Raw genomic sequence first — 12,200 nt, forward strand, 5'->3', positions numbered from 1 at the left:
ATGGTATTTTTACTATAGTTTTACAAGATATCATCATGAGGACAAACCAGGTAAACGGTTCATGGGAGCTGTCAGTATTATTTTTTTACCACTTCATGTGAATCTTCAATTATCACAAAATAAAATTTTAATTAAATTTTCTTAAAGCTTGCTCCATAGAATAAAAGTAACTTCAAATATTGCTCCTCCCCCTTTTTTGAGCAACTTTCTCTGTGAAATTTTAATATATAACTTATTTGACAAATATGCATTAGGTATCCACAAAACTATATAATGACATCGTATCAATACTAGGCACGTAGGAATGAAAGTAAGACAATTTTGACTACAAGAGAACACTTACTGAGAAGATAGTAATAGCCAATTTCCAACTGAAAGTGTCTTCGAATTAATTACACAAGTGCTACAAAATATATTAGAACTTTGTTGTGTAAACTACATGACTCCCAGATACTACAGAAGCTTATTCTAAATGCTTTAGACAGAGCCTCAGAATATGAGCTCTGGATTCAGAATGCCTGAGTTTGAAATAAGTCTTTGGGACCTACCAGCTGTGATAACTTAGGAAAGCAAGTTAACTCCTTTATGCCTCATTTTCCTAATATGGAAACTTGGGGTAATAAAGTATTCATCTTGGTCTTTGTGAGGATTATTTAATGTAAAGAGCCTGGAACAGAGTAAGCACTGAATTGTTCTTGTTGTCATAAGTAGTAATGAATGTAAAAGAACAGAATAATCCCATGTTCTCAGCTATTACTGAAAATTAAGAAATCATATTTAGATGATTCAACTGAAGCATAAACAAGCACGTATTTAGACATTATTTAGTTGGCTTTCACTATTTTTAAAGACCCCTGATTTGTTAAAATAAATATGGTATACTGTAAATATTACAAAAATATATGCTGATTGAATTACTAGTGACCATTGAACAATGTGGTGGGGGGTGTTAGGAGTCCCCACCCTCTGTGAAGTCAAAAATCCAAGTATAACTTATAGTTGGCCCTCTGTATCCATGGTCCCTCCTTAACTATAGTTCCCTATTGGTGGATTCAACCAACCTCAGATTGTGTAGTACTGTAGTGTTGACTATTGAAAAATCTGCTAAGTGGACCTGTGAAGTTCAAACCCATGTTGTTCAACGGTCAACTGTACTCTTAGTTTCTGGAGTTGTAGTTTACATCATTGTCTTTCAGACATACTTATTTTAAATGATGAAAAATGAACTGAAATATTATGAAACAGATATTCAAAAGTTTAACCAATGAAATATTTTTTACATGAGATCTTGAAAATGATAATGTTACAAGTAGAAGGTCACTTCACAAAAATAGAGAATGTTAACTTTAACACATTTGGCAGAGAAACATCTGGATTTCTTTTTTATCTTAGTATGAATAATATCCTTGAGCTGGCCCCATTACAGCTTGATGTCATTTAGGGTGCCTAGCAGATGTTTTCTGCTTTCCTTCTTATTTATATTTTCCTTCTCACTATATTAGTTCCCTTTCTTTCCCACTTTCCAGCTCATAGAATTCTTTTTCCAGAGAAGTAATATGTGTCAATAAAATATGTAATAGAACCTGACAATACTTCATAACATTTTTTATTTTCAAAATTATTTGAAAATCATCATTACTCCTATTATTTTATAGGTTAGTAAAATGTGACTGCATTTTATTAAAAGAATTGTGTTACCTGTGCTGGTCACATTATTTTTTAATTTCTCCTTTCAAATGGCAGGTACTATATAAAAGTTGCTATTTTACTTGTCATACCAAGTAGATATGGTAAAGGCCTATTAGGCTCCTAGTTGGCTCAACCACTGTATAAAATTACTCCCTAGGGTATATTTTTTAATGCTGTTTCCAGACTGGTTTTGAATAACTGAAGTATTCACACTTCCCATGGGAAGATATTTCATAGCATGACTTTAGTATTAGAACACTTTTCCTGAAACTCTATTTAAACTTTCTGTTCTTGTATTACAATATGATCTTATTTTCCTTCAGTCCTCTAAACACATTCTGCTTTGATTTTTATGAATTCCTGACTCATTTATCTCATGACCAACTGAGTATTTTGTCATTAATATTTCCCATAAAATAATTTATATTAATTCAGCTATTCAAAGAAATGGAGAAAAGCATATATTATTCAGAACCATAGATAATTGATCAAATATATAATTTTTAAATGTCTATTAAATGATATCTATTAAGCTGACTCGCTTTGAAGACTTTAAGGAAAGAAAATGTATGTTATAAATATAGTAAAACATTGAATTAGAAACATTGGTAGTGGGACTTCCCTGGTGGCGCAGTGGTTAAGAACTTGCCTGCCAATGCAGGGTACATGGGTTTGAGCCGTGGTCTGGGAAAATCCCACATGCTGCGGAGCAACTAAGCCTGTGCACCACAACTACTGAGCCTGTGCTCTAGAGCCCTCGAGCCACAACTACTGAGCCCGCGTGCCACAACTACTGAAGTCCGTGTGCCTAGAGCTCGTGCTCCACAACAAAAGAAGCCACAGCAATAAGAAGCCTGTGCACCTCAACGAAGAGTAGCGCCCACTCGCTGCAAATAGAGAAAGGCTGCGCAGCAACGAAGACCCAACGACGAAGACCCAACGCAGCCAAAAATAAATAAATAAATGTACTTTTTAAAAAAAGAAACATTGGTAGGACACAGAATGATTGAAAAATTATGAATAATTGGCCTATCCCCGGCCCTGGATATTAGCTTAATCTTAAATTATCTGAAGGCAATTGTTCTGTATATTGTCCTAAGATTAGCCAAGAAATAAATGTACCCTTTCAGTCTTTGAAATTTTGGTGAATATGACTGATATGAATAAGACAAATAAATGTATAAATAAATAAAACTCCAAGAATAACATTATGATATATAAAATTTAATGCAAGCACATTGGACTTGGTAGAAATAATGGTGACCAAATAAAATTCCCAATAGTATGAGTTATAAATGATAACATTTTATGCAGACAAAAACTAATAAATGGATCAACTCTTAGTTTAAAATTTTATTTTAAAAAATTATTAATAAAAATAACTTCAGTAAATTTAAAATGAAATGGCAAAATTGTGAATGGCTAGCTGTGAAAGAAAATTGGTCAACAGATTATACTGACATAATGACATCCATCCAGCCAAATATATTTTTATTTTCCCCCAAATATTTTCACCAAAAAAAATCAATTTTTGTTGTAACTCTGATTAAAATATTTTACTTTTGTGAATGAAAAGCAAAATGATCTTAGAATCAAAATCTAAAGTTAAATACCTATTTGCTGAAAACAGATCAAAATATTCTGTATCTATATTTAAAACATAATAAAGACCTTCTGATTTTTAAAAATAAAAATAAATTATTTTGATAAGACTTTGGATAGACCAATTATTCACTATTAATTCATTTAATAAAAATTTGCCAAGGAACTTTTAATTGGCAACATGTGCTTAGTTATAAGAAGCAAATTGCTGTGAATATGGATTTCAAAATCTGTAAAGCTTATAGAGAATTGTATACTGTAAATACAGTAAAGCTTCTTAAATAAAAATTGGACATACTTTTACATGAATGCTTCTAAAAAGTGTACTAATATATTTACAAGACTTTATGGTTCACAACACATTTTCAAAAATTTTTTTCAATTGATCTTCCTAACAACCTATTTTTAGGTTAGAAAGCATGTGAACCAGAGAAGTGAGGCAATATGCTCAAGCTATATATTTGGATTCAATGTCAGGTCTTCTTACTCCAAATTTAGGCTCTTCTCATTACTTGTTTTTGATTACTATATTGATATCCAACTACTTTTTATTATATTCCTTAATTTTATTTTTCTTATATATTGATAAAAACTCACAGCTTATATAAGCAATTTAACAAAATTTTAGAATTACCTTTGGGAAACAAACAGAAACAAAACAAAAATAAACATTTCCTTACTTTTCAGCAAATCAAATCTAATACACATTTTACATTGAATAAAAGAAAGTGAAGTTTGTGTTTTCAAAACGCAGCAAATTGATTTAACTTTTAAGAGAATCAAATATATTTTCTAAAACTACTGAGCCAGATGAAAACAAAGAACCCCTTCTACTACCTACAAGATTCTCATATATTTTCAGACCATGAAAGATCATATGCTGAAAGATTTTTCCCTAATCACCACACACACACACACACACACACACACACACACACACACACACATCTTGTTCCCCTCCAGTATTCTATACTGGTTCTGTTTTGGGAGGTATCATTGACTATTTAACCTGTAACTTTCAGATATGAGAACTCACACTTGAACTGGATCATATGGTGAGTATAGCTTCAAGTAGGAGGTATAATTTGTTTGGAACTTTAAAAATGTATCAGTTTTTTTATTTTTTTGTTTTTTTTATTTATTTATTTTTGGCTGTGTTGGGTCTTCGTTTCTGTGCAAGGGCTTTCTCTAGTTGTGGCAAGCGGGGGCCACTCTTCATCGCGGTGCGCGGGCCTCTCACTGTTGCAGCCTCTCTTGTTGCGGAGCACAAGCTCCAGATGCGCAGGCTCAGTAGTTGTGGCTCACGGGCCTAGTTGCTCCAAGGCATGTGGGATCTTCCCAGACCAGGGCTCAAATCTGTGTCCCCTGCATTGGCAGGCAGATTCTCAACCACTGCGTCACCAGGGAAGCCCAAAATGTATAAGTTTTAAACAAGGAGATATTAGAAAAGAGAGAATGAATTAAAGAAAACAAAGCATTACAGAAATCACAGGACATATCAGGGCAAGAGGAAGTAATCCAGTTTGACTCATGTATAAGTCAGGCGAAATGTATTAATGAAGGATAGAGACATGGTGTGAAGATCCTTGAATGCAAATTCTCCACCCTATACCTAAAAACTTAACTATACTTACACTGATTTTTACATCATTTCTTTCAGACTCCAAAAGAAAAAAATGTAATACTCTCTCCATGTATGAACAAATGCTTCATCTAGTTATTGATCACATCTGACCATTTCCAGAATCTTGTTTTATTAGCTATTCCCTATTTTTCTTATATTTTAGCCCTCTATTTGTCTACCAGCTTGTTTCTTCACAAATTATATTCATGCTCTAATCTCCTCCATTTAAAATAAACAAAGCAATCCATAAATATTCTTCCTATATTCAGACTTTCTTTGGAGCTACCATCCTGATTTTGAAAGGAATCTTCTCACAGGAATAGTTCACCCCTTCTTTGCATCTCATGTCTCCTGTCCCACAGCAGGTAGGCTAACACTGTTCTAGCAGAGGTCACCATCCAGGATACTAATTGCCAAATCCAATCGATTTGTCTGAGTTGTCTTCTCAGTTAATCACTCTGCAGAATTTGACACTAAACTATTCTATTCCTAAAAATTGTTCAGTTCTTGTGATACATGGCACTATTCTCCCCATTCCTTTTTTTTAATTTCAACTATCATTTATTTAAATATGTATATATATATATATATAAATGCTTGCTTTGAATCTCTGCTTTCCTTCCCTGGGAGGGGTAGAGGGTTGAACATCATTCAAACTACATTATTTAACATCAGAGAAATCAACAACACTCCCAGCTCACCCCCTCCTTACCAGAGTCATAATCGGACACCATTTTACCCCTCTTGCCTCCAATCCAGTGTACTGCGCGGGTAAAGATGCTGCCTTTTTTTTTTTTTTTGCGGTACGCGGGCCTCTCACTGTTGTGGCCTCTCCCGTTGCGGAGCACAGGCTCCGGACGCGCAGGCTCAGTGGCCATGGCTCACGGGCCCAGCCGCTCCGCGGCATGTCGGATCTTCCCGGACCAGGGCACGAACCCGTGTCCCCTGCATCGGCAGGCGGACTCTCAACCACTGTGCCACCAGCAAAGCCCGCTGCTGCCCTTTCTTTACTCACATTCTGGGCTCCACACTTTACAGTTAGCCTCATCATGCTGGTAGGAGAACTGTTAACAGACTTCCTAAATCTGGCTGGTAGCACTCAAAGCATCTTCAACATGTATCCTTTACACCAGTTGTAACACAGTGGGCTAGGAAACAACAGGCTCAACCCTGGGGCCAAGCATGTCCACACTCTTCTCCCCTGGGTCGTGCCTCCAGCGTGGGGCTGAGGGAGGCATGGTGGCTTCAAAGGAGCATGGTGGGGCGGGGCCCGGGCCACACCTGCCGCCTGCATTTGTGGTCAGAGAAAAACCTTCTTGACCACAATCACCGCCATCTGACTCTGGGAAAAAGCAACAAGTTTTCACATCTCAACAGTAAGTGAATCTCAGCTCTACAGCTCAAATTGACAGCATTAAAGTCTACTTTCTTCTTGAAGAAATAGTAAGCTACCAGCTGTTGGTGAGGGATTGGGGTAGGTAGGGCATATGAAGCAGCTGCGAAAAAAACCCAAATCAAACTTTGCATTACGCGGCTGGCCAAGCTCAGGGCCATCCCACTGTCTCTGCGCAGAGCTGGAAGGCAAGTGACTTTCCATCCCTGCCAGTGGGCCCCATGACAGGGCCTCAGCTGAGCCCAGCATGTCCCTGGCAGGTGAGTGAAGGGACACGTTACAATAGGAGGCCCAGCTCCTGTCGGTTCTCACCTGCCCCCACTTCCCTTTCTGCTGACAGGATGGCCAAGCCCGGGTTGCCTAATCTATCATGAGGCCCGGCTCCTCCAGTACATCTTGAGCCTTTAGAACATAGTCAAATTGGATTCTACACATTCACTTAAATAGTAAAAGTAAAATTTGGAAGAATGAAGAGGCTGACACAGTAGCACAACATGATTTTGGTTTAAGAGCAGCTTAAAAATGAACAAAAAGGAAACCTTTCATGCAGACACATCAGGTGGCATAAAACAATCGGCAATTTAATACCGTGGGAGCACCGTTAGCCATTCTCTCACTCCCCACTCGCGGGCCTGACTGTGCCCCAAGGGCAGCATTGGCTCTAGGGTCACAGCTCCAAGCCTCTGGCCCCCGGGCAAAAGCCCTTTCTCACCATCCTCCAGCTGACCCCTCCTAAAGAAAAGCCCAGGTCTCAAAAGAATGACCAATGCAGGTGCCCTCCGTACAGCACTTAACTACCACTTTCACTCCCTCCCCAACCAGTTGAGATATAAGATGCCATCTGATTGGAATATGAAAATTAAAGCATTTCTCTAATAACACAGTACCACTGATGATATCTCCATAGATTTTCTAGTCCAAATGTGTGTAAATATATAATAAACTATATGAGAGTATATAATATATATAATTTCTATATATTTCTATAAATTTTATATATATATATATTATATATATATGATACTTTCTATCGCCATGACCACGCCATCCCAAGCCTCAAGGCAGTGTACAGATGGTAGCAAAGCCTGGGAGCCTCTCCTCGCGGGGTGCATGGGGCTCACTTCATAAGCCGCACAGCAGTCCAGTCTGTCTTTTCATCAGTCCTCCTCTCTTCTCTTCGCTTCAGCTTGGTTTTATGCAAACAATGACTCTGATGGATTTGACTTGTGCTAGTGCTTGGGAAAGGTCCATGCAGGAATGGGCACAGTCACATGACGAGTAAGATGGCGTCATCCCCCAAAATAAACTAAAACAAAACAAAAATTAACAGAACAGGACTAGAAAACTCAATTTTTTGGACATATCTAGAAAAGGGGACAAGAACAGTAGTCGTTTGTTCTCCCCATGGAGACAGGAATGAAGAGGGAGGAGGGGAGGGGGAGTTGATATCTTCTGTTCACAGTAGAATGGTTGGAGGGGATTCTTCAGAGTTTTTCAGGGGAGGGACCCAAATGTAGTGCCCAGACTGGTCCTCAGTGATTTCTTTGATTTTGTTTTAAATCTCTTCCAGTGAGTCACCCTGTACAATGGCTGTGAAGTATTCTTCAAACTCCTGCTCCAGTTCCATGGCTTTGTCATAGGTCTTATTTGCTTGTTCATACCTCCGCCGTCAGTTCATTTCCATAAGCACTTCAATGGACTTGGGCTTGATGAAAATGGCAATGGGATAAAGTTGTGACTGCTGCAGCCTCTTGATAGCATTGCCAGAAACATCTAAGATGCAGTGCTTGCCCCCTCCCCAACTCCCTTCACTGACTAGATGCTGGTCCCATAGAGATTATCATTGAAATTGGCCTGCCTCAATGAACTTGTCCTGAATATCCTTCTCCATCTGTTCTCAGGAGACCACAAAGTGGTAGTCTTGCCCATCCACTTCATCATCACGCTGAGGCCAGGTAGTATGTTGTACACAAAATCCAAATTTATGCGGGAACTCCGAAATCAGGTCATTGTTGACTCTGTCCTTCATTGGGCCCAGGATGATGACAGGCCTTGCATAGTGAATTTCTTGCTGTGTCACTGGCTCGTATGACAAAATAGCATCCTCCTGTCCTTTGGAACTTCTTTCACTGTCACTGGTGTTGGACGTCACTCCCTGTTACTGTAAGCTGCTCTCCTATACCATGTTTTCTTTGCTCTTGTAAAATGAAAACTTTTGAGAGAGGCGGAAACTCTTTTTATGTTTCGTTTTTTTTTTTTTTTTGACATCTTTATTGGAGTATAATTGCTTTACAATGGTGTGTTACTTTCTGCTGTATAACAAAGTGAATCAGCTATACATATACATATACATATATCCCCATATCCCCTTCCTCTTGTGTCTTCCTCCCACCCTCCCCATCCCACCCCTCTAGGTGGTCACAAAGCACCAAGCTGACCTCCCTGTGCTATGTGGCTGCTTCCCACTAGCTATCTATTTTACATTTGGTAGTGTATATATGTCCATGCCACTCTCTCACTTTGTCCCAGCTTACCCTTCCCCCTCATTGTGTCCTCAAGTCCATTTTCTACATCTGCATCTTTATTCCTGTCCTGCCCCTAGGTTCTTCAGAACCATTTTTTTTCTTTTTAGATTCCATACATATGTGTTAGCATATGGTATTTTTCTCTTTCTGACTTATTTCACTCTGTATGACAGTCTCTAGGTCCATCCACCTCACTACAAATAACTCAATTTCGTTTCATTTTATGGCTGAGTAATATTCCATTGTATATATGTGCCACATCTTCTTTATCCATTCATCTGTCAACGGACACTTAGGTTGCTTCCATGTCCTGGCTATTGTAAACAGTGTTGCAATGAACATTGTGGTACATGACTCTTTTTGAATTATGATTTTCTCAGGGTATATGCCCAGTAGTGGGATTTCTGGGTCTATGGCAGTTCTATTTTTAGTTTTCTAAAGAACCTCCACACTGTTCTCCATAGTGGCTGATGGACCTGCTAGACACAATCATCCCCCTCCTGGCATGAAACTTCACGGTTTTCAGTAGAGCCCTTTCTTTCTTTTCCACCCTCTTCCTACTGGGGATCACACTGATTTGCTCACTTTCTCCGTGTGGGGTCACCAGTCTCACCTGCCACCACTCATCATCAGGGGCGTTAATGACAGTAGAATGTCACCAAAGGAGAAGCTGAGGCCTTGGCTTGGCAGGCAGCGGTCCCAAGTCTGGTCATAATCAAACAAGGCCCTACATACAAGGACCTCTTCTCACTCGTTTGCAGGGACCGACCCAGACCCAGAGCTCATGCTGCTGTTCATCATTTGCTCTTGCAAGTCATGTATCTTCGATTCAAAGCGACTGTATTCTGGTGCCAGGTGGGAGTCCAGGTCTAGTGCTGAGAAAGTGTCAGCTCAGGCCGGCCCCTCAGTCTCTTGCGGAAGAACCCTTCGTGACTTACCATTAAGTGAATTGCAGTTACAAAAATAGAATATGTATTATGACCCATTTATGATATATTTGTATATATAAATATTTAAGAGTATGCAAGTATGAGTGGTGTCTGTGTAAGCTAGGTCTAAATATATATATATATATATATATATAAAATCAAAATGCTAGTAGGCAATGGAGATATTCTGGGTGAATTTCACATTAATCATTTCTATAGTTTTTTAATGCTTTTGCAATTATCATGTATACATTTTAAAACTGGAGAGACAATTAAAAATTCACCAATAATATTTATGTGCTGTTTAATTATACTTGTATATTAATTATTCCCTCAAGCCCCAATTTTTTCCCCTGAATTACAGATCAGGATGACCATAGTCACACTCAACTCACTCCCCCATCTTTCTTCTATGCCTCAAGAGTACCCAAATCATATTTTTCTCTAGGTGAGTACTTTGCTGAAGCTATATATTTTATTCTTTTTTTAAATTTTATTTGTTATTTTTTTATACAGCAGGTTTTTATTAGTTATCCATTTTATACATATTAGTGTATACATGTCAATCCCAATCACCCAATTCATCACATCAGCCCCACCCCCATGCCCACCATTTTCCCCCCATGGTGTCCATATATTTGTTCTCTACATCTGTGTCAATATTTCTGCCCTACAAACCAGTTCATCTGTACCATTTTTCTAGTTCCACATCTATGCATTAATATATGATATTTGTTTTTCTCTTTCTGACTTACTTCACTCTGTATGACAGTCTCTAGATCCATCCACATCTCTACAAATGACCCAATTTCATTCTTTTTTTATGGCTGAGTAATATTCCATTGTGTATATCTTCCACATCTTCTTTATCCATCCATCTCTTGATGGGCATTTAGGTTGCTTCCATGACCTGGCTATTGTAAATAGTGCTGCAATGAACATTAGGGTGCATGTGTCTTTTTGAATTATGGTTTTCTCTGGGTATATGCCCAGTAGTGGGATTGCTGGGTCATATGGTAATTCTATTTTTAGTTTTTTAAGGAAACTCCATGCTTTTCTCCATAGTACCTGTATCAATTTAGGTTCAGACCAACAGTGCAAGAGGGTTTTCTTTTCTCTACACCTTCTCCAGCATTTGTTGTTTGTAGATTTTCTGATGATGCCCATTCTAACTGATGTGAGGTGATAGCTCATGGTACTTTTATTTGCATTTCTCTAATAATTACTGATGTTGAGCAGCTTTTCATATGCTTCTTGGCCATCTGTATGTCTTCTTTGGAGAAATGTCTATTTAGGTCTTCTGCCCATTTTTGGATTGGGTTGTTTGTTTTTTTTAATATCAAGCTGCATGAGCTCTTTATATACTTTGGAGATTAATCCTTTGTCCATTGATTCATTAGCAAATATTTTCTCCCATTCTGAGGGTTGTTTTTTCGTCTTGTTTGTAGTTTCCCTTGCTGTGCAAAAGCTTTTAACTTTCATCAGGTTCAATTTGTTTATTTTTGTTTTTATTTCTATTACTCTAGGAGGTGGATCAAAAAAGATCTTGGTGTGATTTATATCAAAGAGTGTTCTTCCTATGTTCTCCCCTAAGTGTTTTATACTGTCCAGACTTACATTTAGGTCTCTAATCCATTTTGAATTTATTTTTGTGTATGGTGTTAGGGAGTATTCTAATTTCATTCTTTTACATGTATCTGTCCAGTTTTCCCAGCACCACTTATTGAAGAGGCTGTCTTTTCTCCATTGTATATTCTTGCCTCCTTTATCAAAAATAAGGTGACCATAAGTGCGTGGGGTTATCTCTGGGCTTTCTATCCTGTTCCACTGATCTATATTTCTGTTTTTGTGCCAGTACCATACTGTCTTGATTACGGTAGCCTTGTAGTATAGTCTGAAGTCAGGGAGTCTGATTCCTCCAGCTCCGTTTTTTTCCCTTAAGACTGCTTTGGCTATTCAGGGTTTTTGTGTCTCCATACAAATTTTAAGATTTTTTGTTCTAGTTCTGTAAAAAATGCCATTGGTAATTTGATAGGGATTGCACTGAATCTGTAAATTGCTTTATAGTCATTTTCAGAATGTTAATTCTTCCAATCCAAGAACATGGTATATCTCTCCATCTGTTTGTATCATCTTTAATTACTTTCATGACTGTCTTATAGTTTTCTGCATACAGGTCTTTTGTCTCCCTAGGTAGGTTTATTCCTAGGTATTTTATTCTTTTTGTTGCAGTGATAAATGGGAGTGTTTCCTTAATTTCCCGTTCAGATTTTTCATCATTAGTGTACAGGAATGCAAGAGATTTCTGTGCATTAATTTTGTATCCTGAAACTTTACCAAATTCGTTGATTAGCTCTAGTAGTTTTCTGGTGGCATCTTTAGGATTCTCTATGTATAGTATCATGTCATCTGCAAACAGTGACAGCTTTACTTCTTCT

The 12,200-nt window shown here is 38.0% G+C and overlaps 1 pseudogene; it reads right to left on the bottom strand.

Moving 5' to 3' along the window:
- Positions 1 to 7,764: 7,764 nt before the first annotated feature.
- Positions 7,765 to 9,673, bottom strand: LOC112390355 (disks large homolog 3 pseudogene; annotated as a pseudogene).
- Between the last annotated feature and the right edge of the window lie 2,527 nt (positions 9,674 to 12,200).

The sequence above is a fragment of the Neophocaena asiaeorientalis genome, unplaced genomic scaffold (assembly GCF_003031525.2).
Source record: "Neophocaena asiaeorientalis asiaeorientalis breed wild unplaced genomic scaffold, Neophocaena_asiaeorientalis_V1.1 scaffold143, whole genome shotgun sequence".
In the NCBI taxonomy this organism is placed as follows: Eukaryota; Metazoa; Chordata; class Mammalia; order Artiodactyla; family Phocoenidae; genus Neophocaena; species Neophocaena asiaeorientalis.